We start from the raw sequence: 16492 nt of genomic DNA, 5'->3' as shown, positions 1-16492 counted from the left end.
GACAGCGTACAGGAATGGCATCAGCATTCAGAAAATGAGCCTTCTCTTGGGCTAATGCGAATTTATGCAAATTGAGTTCCATTCACTACAGAACAGGATTAAAATATTTTATTACAAAGAGCAGCAGGATTCAAAATTCAGTGAGCAGCTGTGAAAGTGATTTTGATGAGAACAGGTCAAGATGCGGTGACAGCAGATCAAGCCTAATTGTTTTAAACATTTTTTTGTATCGTATCACTGCACGTAGAATTGTAGAAATGGTCCCTGCACAAAGTAAATAATCTCAGCAGACTCAGGAAGCAGAATTAGGCTCAGTAGCCCCTCTGGAGACATAACGGCAGCAGGACCAGAGCAAGGAAATAGTACGGCCCTTGCTTTTGGTCAATTGATACCTGGCCTTTTGTGGCATCCCATGTGGAGAAGGGCAATAGTGTAAAAGTGCTTTGCCTACATGACCTTTCCCAAATATTTATAAATATAAAGCTACGGAATCCAGTTGCAACAGGGTCCATAACTGATTAAAGAGCAACGGAAAGGAAAGTCCATACAAAAGCAGGAATGATATATTTCTGTTCATTTGTTAAAGGTATGTAGGCGTCACTGTCTAGGCAAAAATTAATTAACCCAGGTTACCATTGAGAAAGTGATGATGAGCCACTTACTCCAACTCTTGTAGTTCGTGATAGTGTGCGTGTGTGTGCACGCGCGGTGGGAAGGAGAGGTGTGAGGGCGTAGGGTTTAATAGACTTTGTGTCATGTTTCAGGATGAATTTGCTAGCATTACTTTTAAGGGACATACTCATGCTATCACTACTGCATCATAGCTTGTGACCTAAGGACATAAACAGCTCATACTCCATCTTAGTTCTCATTCATCTGTCACTCTTGCACTTTGAGCTGGTCCATGTTGCAGCTCTGGAGGGTGCTCTTGAAGTAGCCTTGATCAGTTGCTCTGTTGCACCTTGCAGGTGGTACATATTGCTGTCACTGTGACTCAGTAGTAGAATGAGCGAATGCTGAAAGCAATGGATGTGGTGCCAATCGAGTGGGCTGCACTCTCATGGATAGAGTTGAGCGTCTTGAGTGTTGTTGGAGCTGCATTCATCCAGGCAATTAGAAATATCCCATCATACTCCTGACTTTTGCCTTGGAAATGGTGAATAGCTTCTCCCCACAGGTCTCCAAACTCTGCTCTGCTCTTATAACCATTGTATTTATATGACTGGTCCCATTCAGGTTCTGTTCAATGGTAACCACCAGGATGTTGATAGTTAGACTTAGTGACAGTAATGCCAATGAATATCAAGGACAGATGGTTAGATTCTCCTTTATTGAAGGTGGTCATGGTGTTAGTGTTACTTGCCTAACAGCAGCCCAGACAGGCACATGGAATGGGCCTATTCCCACCATGGGTAAAATACTTCCAGATGTGGCCCTTGTGGGCCATTAATTTGTTGCACAAGGCTGTCACAGGCCCAAGGATAAGCAGGCCTTCTGAAGCCTTCTCCATCCCCTGTAAAATGGGAAGTAGAAAGACCACTTACTGGGTTTTACATGCCCTGCTTTCACACCTACTGTTGGAGGAATCAAGTACAGCCCCAGGAGTTAGTCACCAGTTCTGCATTGGAAAGGATTAGTTCCAAGCTCTGTGTGATGATATATTGGAGCTGGATTCCTCCATTGACAGCCAAGATGCTGTCTGGCAGGTCTGCCAATCAACCAAGCATTCCTGTGTGAATCTCTATTCGCCTTTAGGCCAGCCCATTAAAGCATTCATCTGTCACCAAACCCTTCTACAACAGTGCCCATGGAAAAGCTGGTGCACAAACTGCCCCGTCTCCCACTCATGCCCCACTGACTCACCATACGCAGTCCCTGGTCCTGTATTGCTCTCTAAGACAGGGTTAGATATGCAGGACTCTAAAGACATTATAACTCTTTAACATCTCCTTGTGGCATCCAATTAATGACATTTTGGCTGTCAACTTAGGATAATGATGGAGTGATCTCTTTGAAACTACAAAATCCTAACAGGACTCGAGCATAACAGGGTAAATACAGGAAGGATATTCCTGGTGAGCAGGGAATCCAGAACCAGGGCTTGCAGTCTAGGGATACAGATTAAGCCATTTAGGACTGAGATGAGGAGAAATGTCTTCACCTAGAAACTGATTGGTGCCAAAATATTGTTCCAGATGTAGCTACAGTTCTTCAGGGCAAAGGGATCAAAGGGTGTGGGAAGAGGAAGAATGCAGGAGTTTGGTACTGAGGCAGGAGACTAGCCATAGTCATATTGAATGGTGGAGCTAGCTCAAAGGGCCAAACCTTGCTCCTATTTTCCAAGTTTCTGTGTTTCCATTTGTTACAGTATAGCAACACAGTTATCAGTTCTGCTACTTCTACTGGGCTAGTTTACAACTGCATTTTGAAACAGCAAGTTTGTAATTTTTTAAGAGGACACATTCATTTATAACCCCACTATGAAAGTCAATTTACAGACCTTAGCCTAGATTTTTCATTTCTTTTAGTAAATGGTAGGTGCAGGCATCTTTAAGGAAGAAAGGGCCCTTGCCCCATCACAGAGAAGCCCCAGGTTATGATCTGCAAATCACTAGTTTATGGTTTTCCTCTACTCTTGAAAGTATTTTCATCTTATGGTTCCCAATAGCTTTTACTTTTTAAAAAAAAAAAATGGTTCCTAAGTAGTTCTTCAGATAAATAAAGTTGCCAACTTAGTTGAAAGTAGATAGTGTCAAAATCCAAACTGGTAGTTGCTACTGCCACAAGCAATGGGTATGATAAAGAGAAATGTCGATACTCCTGCTCTTCAGAGGCAGCCTGACCTGCTGTGCTTTTCCAGGACAATAGTCGATGACAACCAATGGGTGTGTCCCCCATATAACCAGTCAACTATAGATTAATATAAGCCATGTACACCCCTGTTAAATTGTAATGATCAGTTAAAGCAGACCAACAGCCAAACTTTTGTTTAAACAAGTTAAAGCTTAACATATTGCACATTACTGGAGGCTCCTTACAGACAAAAGGAAAATAATTAACAATGAATTGCAGTACCAAAATAATTTAAGTATCTAATAAGTACAGATAAGGCAAAAACATTTACAAAAGGATGAATGAATAAATGCTTATGATACATCATTGGACTCTCTTGCTTGGGTTCTATGGTGCTAAAAATGTAGATGTTAACACAAAGTTAACTTCTTTTGCTGGATAGTTGGTGTTCATATTGTTTTTGGATAGTTGTACACAGAAACATGGGCTAAATCTTACTAGAAATCAATGTTACTGCTGTTGAGTGACATGGAAGATTTTCTCCATAAGACCTAGTGAGTTTTTGTAGGTAATTGTTCCAAAGGCTATCTTTATACATGCTCCACACCCACTATGGCACCATTTCATCATCCCACTCAGTGAGCAGATGTACCAATAGTGCAAGCTCTACCCAGGATCCTTGGCATCTGTGCTATAGTTGAAAGGCCACTGTGTATCTATCCAAGCACTGGCAGTTCAGAGCTACCCTGCACAGTTCATGTACTTTGTCCTGGGCATGGTGGATGGGGAAAATCAGCAGCCTGGTTGTAAGGACCTGGAGGTCCTTGGGAATGTGATAGCGAGAGGGACAGACATCTATCAAGGGGTGGATGCCCTGAACACACACCCACCTTTGTGCATGATCATACAGTCCGCTAGCAGTGTGACTAGAATACTTAGCATGGAAACAGGCCCTTTGGCCCAACAAGTCCACACGGACCCTCTAAAGTGCACCCAACCAGCCCCATTCCCCTACAGTTACCCCTGCACCTAACACTAGGGGCAATTTAGCATAGCCAATTTACTAAACCTGAACATTTTGACTATGGGAAGGAACTGGAGCACCTGGAGGAAACCCATGCAGACATTGTGGAGTTTGCACATTCTCCCCGTCAGTTGCCTGAGGTGGGAATTGAACCTGCATCTGTTATGCAGAGGCAGTGGTGCTAGCCCCTGTGCTGCCCACATAATTTGTACATATGAGAAATTTGAATGCTGCTTACTACAACAGAAACCAGTAAAATATTAATCTCATCACCTCACTCAAAAATAGAAGCATGCACATTTTTAAACCCTTCAACTTGTAAGCAGGATTAATTGATAATTCACTATAACCAAGTGAGATTTGTTTAAAGTGTAAAAGTTATTAAAGAGACAACAATTTCTCCTTGAAAAATAGCAAGGCCCCAAAAAGTGAGCAATATTAATACCATTTAGAAACACCACCAGGTTATTAACCAACAAGCTTGCTTAGAATCACAAGCTTTTGGAGTGCTGTGTGTTTGTTACCTTGCCATTATTTCTCTGCAGAGATATTCTGTGCCTCTCTCCATTTCACCTGATGAAGGAGCAGTGCTCTGAAAGCTGGTGGTGATTTCAAATAAGGCTGTTGGACTATAACCCAATTTGTGTGACTTCTGACTTTGTCCATCCCAGTCCAATATCAGCATTTCCACATCATTTTGAAGCAATATGGAGTAAACAGGTTCTGGTAATACCTGCTTTGCTGTCGACAAAGTTATATAAATGCATGTTAGGTACTAGAGAAATCAATAGTATTAAAACAATATCTATACAGCATGGGGTGTGTTACCTCAGTTAGCTGGTCTCAGCTGCAAAATGCCACTAATATTGCAGGTTCAATTCTCACTGCTTGAAGTTCCCATGAAGGGCTCTTCTCTACCTCTCCCCTTGCCTGAAGGATTGCAACCACCAAAACTAAGCCACCTCTTTAATGAGTGCAGACTTATGGCCCAGTGTAACTAGAGTGCCTTTACTTTTAAATATAAAAAAAGAATGAGAAACTTTACCAACTACCAAATGAAAATCCAAAATGTTCATATTCCACTGTCTAATTTATCTAAAATAAGGATTTTTTTTTAAAAAATTGGTCACAATGTTGACAAAGCCTTGAGAAGCCCACCTTGGGGGTTGCAGTACAGTGAAGTAGGTACACTGACCCCAGTGTTATGGAGGGTTTGTTGGATGTTGATCAAGGAGTGAAGGAACAGTGACAATAGAATTTCATGGTCCCTACCACACTGGGGAGGGTGTGGGGTCAGGGGTGGTAGAGGGGCTGCCAATAAAATAGTTGCTGTGGTAATAGTTGCCAACTCAGTACCTACCCCCTTCACCTTTTATAGAATTAAAAGATTCAGTCTCCTTAAAATAAAAAGGAGACCTCTACCAGAATAGATACAGTTCCTGTTACCTGGACTGTTTGAATTTGAAGAAAGAGACACACAAACCAGGGCTCCTATTAACGCTATGCTTTAGTAGAATTTGCACTCAGTTGTATGGTCATAGCAGCTCGATCTGGGAATGGGCAACTGAAAAGGAAATAGCAGGATGCCAGTTAAGGGATCAATATTAGGAAGGGCACTGGCCCACTACCTTTCAATAACTTTTATTGGATCATTTATGTCAGGCAGATAGAACCCCAGTGTATTGTTTCACATGGAAAAATGCCTCTAACATTCCAGCACTCCCTCAGTTGTATCAGCCAAGGTTTGAAAATAAGATTGCTAGAAATGCTCAGCAGTTCTGGTAGTATCTGTGGAGAGAAAGTACAGTTCTTATTTTGACTGCAGATTTTCAGCATGTAACTACGAAGGCTGGTATCCTGTCACCAATTCACTATTTACAAATGGACTGTACACCGGCTCTGACCAGCCAGCTCAAAGCCAGTACCTAGCTGGAGGACAGCTTCTGAATGTAATTTTTAATAAAAAACCAAAACAAAAGTTTACAAAAAAGGAAAACTGTTAACATGTACAGTTGTGTACAACAGCAAATTTACAAGAGGAGCCAAGCCCCAAACCCTACCATTTTCAGGGAAATGAGGATAAACCTCAAATCCCAGTTTCAAACTGGAAAAGACAACAATGACATTTGTACATTAAAAAGCCAATCTGGATACATGAAACAGTGCAGACAATACAGACCCAGAAGCCCATGTCCCTCCCAACCACTAAGGCAGCCCACCTCTACATACCTTCTGGCTCTTGGCCAGCCCCATGCCCCTTCTAGTTCAGTTTACCAAGACACCTTTTGACCACCTCTAGGGCAGCCTGGCCTGGTACCCACCTGGGGTGACAGCAGTTGGGACAGCCTACCCATCTTCCCTAGCTGCCCTCAGTACCTTTTGGCCACCTCTAGGACAGCCCACCCCAGTAACTGCCTAGGGTGACAACACTGACAGCTACCCACCTTCTGGCTCTGTCCCTACATACCACTGGGCTCTCACTCACCCTGATGTGTCATCTGGACAGTGGGCTATCCTGGCACACCTTCCAGCCACCTGTAGGACATCCCATCTCTTTCCTGGGACAACAGCGTGCAGGGTAGCCCACAAGCCTTCTGGATCTCAGCCTGCCCCCATGTGCCTTCTGGCTCTTGGCTGCTCTGACACCTTCTGACCACCTCTAGGTCAGCCTTTCCAGATTACCCCTTCTCAGGATGACAGCGCTCATAACAGCCTACCCACCATCTGGTCAGGGCAGATAGCATCAGGGTGGCCTACCCACCCTCCGGCTTTCAGGGTGACTGCTTTCAGGATGACCCGTGAGCTCCCCAGCTCACAGTAAGGTCTGCCAGACCCAGCGATATGCAAGATGGTGAGTGATAGACCCAATCATGATGAGTTAATCAAAAAAGTGTCCTTTCTGGTGCACAGAACAGAGAGTCTTCTAGATGTACAGTCCATTCTCAGGAATTGTCTAGTTTGAGGTGCCTTGTCCAAAATGGAGACCATACCTGAAGACAGCAGATGCACACCCCACAGCGTTCAGTCTTCATGGAGTCCTGGCCCAGCCATGGAAAACCAGGCCCACTCACAGGAACACAGTATATTGTACAGGTGCAGTTAACTCAGGGGCTTTGGGTCCACTCCTGAAGGCAAGGTCTTCTCCCAGACTCCAGGATACAGCAAGTGCTCACCTCCCAGCACACACACAGATGTTCAATCTTCAGAGGCCCAGTCCCAGGGCTAGGCCTCCCCACAGGAACAGCTCCTCTGGTCAAATGTATGTCTTCCACAAGGGCTCAGTCCAAACACCAAAAACAGTGAGGATACATACAAAAAAAAGTCAAAAGGGCTAAGCCATACCACAAAATTAACATTTCTTTTTACTTTAATGAGAAAAAAGGACAAAGTAACAGGCTGTAACCAGCCAGTTACACAACATTCCCCTAATGAGAACTGAGTTACACCTGAAACATTATGTGCATCAGGAGTTTAACGATAAGTCCTTGCTAAAAGGAATGTCAGTTAGCAAACTGGCTAAATAATTCAGTCAGTTCAGGAATCTGTTTCTCCCTCCAAAATAAAAGGCTGAAACTAACTAACATTGACTGTAAAACCAGCCAGCACAGTCAGTCCCCTAAATTGAGGAGGCTCTGAACCTCCTGTTTTTTTTTATTAAACAAATTACAAAACAGTTTACCAAAAACAGTTAATATTTACAGCTGTATTTAACAGCAATTTTACAAGGGGAGCAGCAAAGCCAGGCCCCAACCCCTACCATTCAACCAATTTACACAGATGAGGACAGACCTCAAATCCCAGTTCCACATGACAAGACAGTGCCAATGACATTTATACATAAACAGTGCATACACTATAAACCCAGCAAGCCCCTATCCCTCCCACCTTCCAGCCACTAAGGCAGCCTACCCCTACCCACCTTTCGGTCCACCCCATGCCCCCTCCAGTTCTCAGTCCACCCTGACACCTTTTGACCACCTCTAGGACAGCTCACCCCAGTACCTGCATGGGGTGGCAGTCAGGACAGCCTACCCAGCTTCACTAACCACCCTCAGCACATTTTGACCACCTCTGGGGCAGCTCACCCTGGTAACTGTCCAGGGTGACAGCACTGATGATGGCTACTTCTGGCTCTCTGCCCCATGTACCATTGGGCTCTCATCCACCCCGATGCACCATCCGACCAGTGGGCTATCCTGGCACACCTTCCAGCCACCTCTAGGACAGCCTGTCCCCTTCCCTGGGATGACTATGCAAGGTAGCCCACAAGCCTTCCAGATCTCAGACCACCCCGCTGCACCTTCTGGTGCTCAAACATCTCTAGGACAGCCTGTCCCAATTACCCTGTCATGGGATGAGTGCTCAGAACAGCCTACCCACCATCTGGCTCTCAGGGTGACTGGCATCAGGGTGACCTACCCACCCTCTGGCTTTCAAGATAGCCTACCAACCTTCAGGTTCACAGGATGGCCTACCCACCCTCCAGCTCTCAGGGTGAGCTTTCAGGACAACCCATGAGCCTCCCAGCTCACAGCAAGGCCTGCCAGACCCAGGGACACAAGACAATGCAAGTGATAGACCCAGGAAACACCACAATACAGTTAATTACCAAAAACCAGTCCTTTCTGGAACAGTCCAAATCCATACTGTCTCCAAAATATAGACTATTTCCAGGAAGCACCCATTCCAGTATACAACATACATTGTCAGAAATAGAGTCCACACCAAACTGCAGGGTCTGTTGCTAAAAATAGAGTCCACAACCAAGGGCAGAGTCCACTCCTGAAGGCAGGAAATGCCCAGCACACAGGTGTTCAGTCTCCATAGAGTCCTGGCCCAGCCTTGGAAAACCAGGCCCACTCACAGGAACAGTACATTGTACAGGTGCAGTTAACACAGGGGTTTGGTCCACTCCTGAAGGAAAGGTCTTCTCCCAAACTCCAGGATACAGCAACTGCTCACCTCCCAGCACACACAGGTGTTCAATCTTCAGAGGCCCAGTCCCAGGGCTAGGCCTCTCCACAGGAACAGCTCCTCTGGTAAAATGCATGTCTTCCACAGGGCTCCGTGAAGACACATGCAAAAACAAAGAGAACTACAGTCAAAGGGCTTAGCCCTACCATAAAATTAACATTGAGAAAATGACAAAGAGAAAAGAGTAACACAGGCTGTAACCAGCCAGTAAAACAACATTCCCCTAATGAGAACAGAGTTTTACCTGAAACACATTATGTGCATCAGGAGCTTAACAATCAGTCCTCACTAAAAGGAATGCCAGTTAACAAACTGGCTCAATAATTCAGCCAGTTCAGTGATCAGGGTTTTTTATCCCTCCCCAAAACAGAAACCAACACTAACTGTAAGACCAGCCAGTACAGAATCAGTCCCCTAAACTGAGGCAGTACTGAATCTCCTGTTTATATCAGTCAGCCAGGGCTCCCTGATTGGTCCAGGGTAACAAACCCAATCAGGGAACAAGGTCATAGTCAAAGAGATCCACCTGGTCTTGTTTCCAATCACTACACTGCATGTCTTGTATTTTGCCTTTAACAAAGCTAATGTTATGTGTTCAAGGGCGGCACCTGGATCCATGGCGCTCTGAATCTGTGATTTATTTTTGATTGCATGTTCCCGAAGAGAAAAATGGAACATGTGACACATCTGGAGAGACAGGCAGAATGCAGGTCCTGAAAATTACAGTCACACACTGAATATGTTGAAAATTAGATCGAGAGAGCAGCAGCTACAAGGGGAGAGTCAGTAAGGACTGAAGGTGGATGGGGACAATGAGCCAGAGGCTGAACAGTTGCCAGCTACACTAGAGTTGCAACAAGAAAGACAAATTCATTAACATATCAGAAAACATTTACAAAGATGTTGCCAAGGCTGGCAGGTTTTTGCTAAAGGGGGAGGCTGAAAAGGCTGGGGCTATTTGCTCCGGCATGTGAGAGGCTGATGGATGGCCTTACAGATGTTTATAAAATCATGAGGGGCACAGATGGGGTGAATTGCCAAGGTCTTTTCCCAGGGTAGGGGAGTCCAAAACTAAAGGGCATAGATTTAGGGTGACAGGGGAAAGATATGTTAAGGATCTAAGTAACAAAGTATTCATACAGAGGGTGGTACATGTATGGAATGAACTGCCAGAGGAAGTGGTGCAGACTGGTACAATTACAGCATTTAAAAGGCATCTAGATGGATATATGATTAGGAAGAGAGATATGGGCCAAATGCTGGCAAATGGGACTAGATTAGGTTAGGATATCTGGTTGGCATGGACGAGTTAGACTGAAGGGTCTATTTCTGTGCCGTACATGTCTATGCCTCTATACATCTTCCTGCTGCAGCCTTTTAAGGAGAAGATGGTGAACTGGCTTTGGGGGATGTCCCCAAGAGCTCGTGGGGATTTTAGTGAAGCTATACCTCCTTCTACAAATGATAAATTGGACCTGCCACTACAGGAACCATCTCTGATCCCTGTGATGTCTGCCTGAGCCTGTCACTTTGCTGTTTGATCATGCAGCAGAAAAAAGAGTCATCTTGGGAGACAGATTATTCATTCACACTGAGTCCTGCCAGGCCCCTAGGCTTACGAATTCCCACAGTATCCTTTAGTATCAATGTGGAGTAGAGCTTTTGGCTGCAATGAAGATCATTGGGGAACCTTATCAGGGAACTATTCAGATTCTTCCCTGTTTGAGATGAATCAAATTGGAACTGAGTCATGGTTTGGATTCCAAAGTCTACACATAATCTGCCACTGATGCTTATTTAAAATTATTTATTCAGGGGATATCAGAATTGTTGGCTAGGCCAACATTTAGTACTCTTCCCTAATTGAAAAGAGGACAGTTAGAAGTCAACCATGTTAGACCATAAGACATGGAGCAGAATTAGACCATTTGGCCCATCAAGTCTGCTTCTCCATTCAGTCATGGCTGATATGTTTCTCAACCCCATTCCCTTGCTTGCTCCCCTTATCTTTGACTTCCTTACCAACCAAAAGCCCAACTACCTCTGTCTTAAATATACTCAATGACCTGACCTCCACAACCCTCTGCAGCAATGCATTCCACAGATTAGCCACCCACTGGCTGAAGAAATTCCTTCTCACTTTAGTTCTAAAGTCGTGAGCCTTCACTCTGAAGCTGTGCCCTCGGGTACTAGCCTTGCCTACTAGTGGAAATGTTTCCACACCCACTCTATCCAGGCCTCTCAGTATTCTACAAGTTTCAATCAGATCCCTTCTCATCTTTCCATGCTCCATCAAGTACAAACCCAGAGTCCTCAATCACTCCTCATAAGACAAGCCCTTCATCCCGGAGATCAATCTTGTAAATCTCCTTTGGACACCCTCCAAGGCCAGGGTACCCTTCCTTAGAAATGGGGTCCAAAACTGCTGTCAATAGTCCAAATGTGGTCTGCCCAGAGCCTGATACAGCCTCAGCAGTACATCTCTGCTCTTATATTCTGGCTCTCTTGAGGTGAATGTTAACATTACATTTGCCTTCCTTACTGCCAAATAATCCTGTATGTTTACCTTAAGAGATTCTTGAACTAGTCCCTTTGTGCTTCAGATTTCCAAAACCTTCCCCCATTTAGAAAATAGTTTACGGTGCTATTCTTCCTATCAAAGTGCATAACCTCACATTTGCCCATATAGTATTCTTTGACCAATCTCCCAGCACGTCCCGTGTCCTTCTGCAGCTTCCCCATTTCCTCAACATGACCTGCCTCTCCATCTATCTTTGTGCCATCTGTAAAATTTGCAACAATGTTCTCAGTTCCTTCATCCAGATTGTTAATGTATAACATAAATAGTTGTGATCGCAATAAGGAACCCTGCAGAATTCGATTAGTCACCGGCTGCCATCCTGAAAAAGATCTCTTTATGCCCACTCTTTGCCTTCTGTTTATCAGCTAATCCTCTATGCCAGTACCTTAACTCTAACATCATGGGCTCTTATCTTAATTAGCAGCCTCCTGTGTGACACCTTGTCAAAGCCCTTCTGGAAATCCAAATAGATTGTGTCCACTGGCTCTCCTTTGTCTAACTTGCTCATTACCTCCTCAAAGAATTCTAACAGATTTGTCAGGCATGACCTCTCCTTGACAAACCAGGCTGATTCTGCTTACTTTACTCTGCATTTCCAAGGACTCCGAATTTCGTCCTTAAAAATGGACTTACCAACGACCGATGTCAGGCTATAGTTTTATCACTTCTGCCTCCATCCCTCCTTAAACAGGAATGTTACATTAGCCATTTTCCAGTATCCTGGGATCCTCCCTGACTCCAGTAATTCCTGAAAGGTCAACACCAATGCCTCTACAATCTCCTAGCTATCTCCTTCACAACTCTGGGGTGTAGCCCATCTGGTCAAGGTGATTCATCCACCTTCAGACCTTTCAGGTACCCCAGCACCTTCTCCTCAGTGATAGCTACCTCTGCCTCCTGACTCTCTCAAAATGCTGGCTGTTGCTCGTGTCTTCTACTGTAAAAACTGATGCAGTGTACTACTTCAGTTCCCCCGCCATTTCTTCGCTCTCCATTTCTACTTTTCCAGCATCATTTTCCAGCAGTTCAACATCCACTCTTGCCTCTCTCTCATCTTTTATATATATAAAATAACTCTTGAAGTCGTCTTTTATATTTCATCCCTCCAAGACTAGTTTTTTAAAAATTATCCTCTGCTGGTATTTGAAAGCTTCCCAATCATTTGGCTTCCCACTAATTTTCACCACACTCTATCCTTTTTCTTTTGATTTTACGCTGTCCCTGACTTCCCTTGTCAGCCATGATTGCCTCATTCTCCCCCTAGTATGTTTCTTCTTCTTTGGAGTGAATTTCTACTGTGCCTGTTCCAGAACTGCCCCCAGAAACTCCAATGCAAGGCTCCCCTTCCAGTCAACTCTAGCTAACACTTCCCTTGTGTTTTTGTAATTACCCTTACTCAACTGCATTACCATTACATCTGATTCCAGCTTCTCCCTCCGAGACTGCAGGATGAATTCTGTCTAAAGGAACCGAGGAGTTCCTTTACCTTAAGCTCCTTAATCAATCCTGCCTCATTACACATCACCCCAAATCCAGAATTGGCTGCTCCTTATGGGCAATACATCAAAAATCATCTTGTAGACAAATTCCTTTGTTTGAGTTCCACTACCAATCTCTCCCAGTCCTCCTGCACATTGAAGCTCCCCATGATAGTTGTAACAGTGCCTTTCTAACGACTGGTTTAGTTCCTTCCTCACATCCTGACATTGCTGTGGAAAAGAGTCATACGTAAGTTTCCTTCCCTGAAAGATATTAGTGAACCAATGGGTTTTTACAATTGACACCGGTTATATGGTCACCACTAGGCGAGCTTATTATTTTATTGAATTCAAATTTGCCATGGTAGGATTTAAACCCAAGAGCGTTAACCTAAGGTTCTTGATTTCTGGCCCTGGTGAAATTCCCACTACACTATGAGCTCCTGCCATTTGCTTGTGATTGCACTTCATTGCTTTCAGCGTATGAGGCACCATTGCGCAGCTAGGTACTGGATCCCTCCATATCAGAAAGGATTCCACACTGATTATTTACAGATCGCCCAGTGCCATTTTACAGGGGGTTAGGCAAATGATTTGTTGTTAGCAGCATTGCCGGTCCCTTTAAAGAACAGCTGTATACCCACAGGAGCCACTGACCAATTAGATGCCTAGCAGCTCAGCAGTGCCACCATAAGTGATGGCCACTTCTAGGACTGCACCTATAAAAGGAGTGCACCATGGAAGGATGCATCCCTGTCCAACAGGGAAGTGGGATCCGGACATACAGGCTTGAAGACTGAGGGCAATGAATTAGTATGTGCCGGACAGCAACTTGCAGAGAGATAGACAGTGTGGTCAGGGGATCCCCTCTGTATGCCAGAATGCCTGAAGAGAAAGGGACTTCAGACCAAACCCACACAAGGGGTTACCATCATTCATCAGACAGTTTCCCCATTTCTTGTGTCAGTGTCCATGATAATATGCCTTAACTGACAACTTAAGAAGTTTGGATGCCGTCCATGTTGAAGGTTCATCCTCCACTTTCCCTGCCACTGGGAAAATTGTGTGTCATCAGGAAGAAGATAAGCACCCCAGTTCTCCATTTTCCCTCAGGCTTCCACTGCAAGTCCCACATGGATGATAAAATCCAATTCCACATTGGCCTGCTCCAATGACTAAAAACAAGAAGGCAAAACAGTTGCCTTTTGAGGAGGAACCCTGTTGAACTAAAGGTAGCAAGTGTTCCTGTCAGTGACCTCTCTCGGTTTGATGTCTGGGGCTTTGCCAGAAAAGGAGCAGCTATCTGTCCTCCTGATCTTGCTCAGCAGAAACCCTGAAGGGTCCTCTGAAAACTAATGAGCAAACAACAAACATTTAGCCACAGCAGGAAGTGCTGGCAGCTCGTTGAGGGGCGGCAGCTGCTGTTTTATAGTGCTGGCATTGATATAATGGAGCATACCTGCAGTGCAAGGCCAAACCAGCACTGGTATGCTCCATAATTAAGGAAATGAAGCAAGCTTGGAAATTGCCGATGGTTATGCACCCCACAGACATGGCACAAGATGTAATGTTGCTCCCTCCTGCTGGGGATTCTTCCCAACAGTATACAGTTTTGGACTTTTCACGCATTACAGATAATTCAGAGAATGAGAAAAATGACAATCCCAGAATGCAGGGCTTTCACTTCTTACAGACTTCTGACCTGAATATATATTTAGCAAAGAGTCAAAAGAAACAGAAACAGTTTTGAATTATAGAAGCAGTGAGGAGCTTTACTTTCAATGTTAGACCTTCTAATGTATGTGCAGAGACCAGATAACATTAATAATGCTGCCTCAGTTAACAACTTTAGATAAGAACTGAGGAATATCTAGTCAGAATTGAATGAAGCATCACTGTTACAGATTCAACTAATCATGGGTTGCAACATGATTCCTGTACATGCAGATTAATCCAGCTGTCTGGAAGACATTATGGATATTAAATTTGATCTCATTGAATTTTGTCAAATTTAACTTTTGTGACCAGGAATATTCTAGCTACAGATTTGGTGATTTGCTGCTTATACAAAGTTGGACATAATCTTCCCAGCCTCTGAATAGTGTGAGGATTGGCAAGAAAGTTGGGAAAATTAGGAGAGATTGGCAGGAATGAGATTCATAATGCCCAGAGCAAATAATTTGCATTTTCCAACCAAGTGTTGAACGTTGAAATCTTACTGTGAGCAGCGAGTGGCTTATTCAAATCAATTTGCATGCACTAGCAAGTCATTCTTAGTTAATCATGCCTCATTGATGTGGAATATCCCATTCTCCCACTTGCCAGATAGAATCTAGCTGGCAACAATTCCTGGCAGAATGGGAACTTGGCCACTTCAGGTTTCCACTTGCTCCTCCAAAAGCTGCCATCTTGGACAGCAGTCACCAACATCTCAGGGCAGGCTCCATTCCTGTGACCACAAGCAAAACGTCATTCAGGGATGTTGGCACTGGATAGATGCCAGCCTTGTCGCACCTTATGGCACATCACCAATCCACCTACAATGTGGTTCTGCATTTCAGTGCTGCACATTGGAGTGCACTGGCACCTCTCATTGTAATGCTGCTGGCAGGACACTACGTGCTCAGAGATGGGCACCCAATTTGGCCGGGCTGCACCTTATGGTTTCCCACTCGCTCTCTGAGCACACACTCACTTTGGGCTCACACCATCCCTTGCATTTTAGTGCTTTGCGACCTCAACCAGAGGTTAAAGGCTCACAGTATCTCCAGATTGATTTGGGTTTTAGTACACACACAAAGCCAGGCAGCTTGTCATGGTTATGAGCAGTGAGCAATCGAGGGGATGAACATGTTGCAGTCTGTTACGTTACCATGTCTCCGGGTTACTGCCTGAGCCACATGCCAATTGGCATAGGGATAAGAAAATTAGGGAAGTAAACATGTGGCTAAGGGATTGGTGTGGGAAAGTGGGATTCCACTTCATGGGGCATTGGCATCAGCTTTGGAACCGGGGGGATCTGCACCGTTGGGACGGTCTCCACCTGAACCGATCAGGTACCAATGTTCTAGCGAAGAGGATAAATAGGGTGGTCAGTAGGACTTTAAACTTCTGAGTTGGGGGGAAGGGAAAGTGAACGTGACAGGGAGTATGGAGTTAAATGGGAAGATAAGCAACAGGATAGCATATGTGCAGGCGGATTTAAACTCGAGGCAGACTGGGAATGCAGCAAAAAGGAAGGATAACTTAGGACATCTTATGACTTCCAATATCTCTAATGATAAAGTTAGCATTAAGGCACTTTACCTGAATGCTCGTAGCATTCGTAACAAAGCAGATGAACTAATAGCACAGATCATAGTGAATGATTATGATGTGGTAGGTATCACAGAGACATGGTTACAGAGGGGTCAGGACTGGCAGTTAAACCTCCAAGGATTTTCAACTTATTGAAAAGACAGGGAGGTGGGCAGAGGGGGTGGTGTTGCTTGTTAGTTAAGAATAAAATTAAATCTATGGCACTGAATGACATAACGTCGGATGATGTGGAGTCTGTGTGGGTGGAATTGAGGAACCTTAAAGGCAAAAAAACACAATGGGAGTTATGTACAGACCTCCTAACAGTGGTCAGGACCAGGGACG

Source organism: Hemiscyllium ocellatum, chromosome 5 (assembly GCF_020745735.1).
Source record: "Hemiscyllium ocellatum isolate sHemOce1 chromosome 5, sHemOce1.pat.X.cur, whole genome shotgun sequence".
Taxonomy (NCBI): domain Eukaryota; kingdom Metazoa; phylum Chordata; class Chondrichthyes; order Orectolobiformes; family Hemiscylliidae; genus Hemiscyllium; species Hemiscyllium ocellatum.
Note: the sequence above shows the minus strand (reverse complement) of the source record.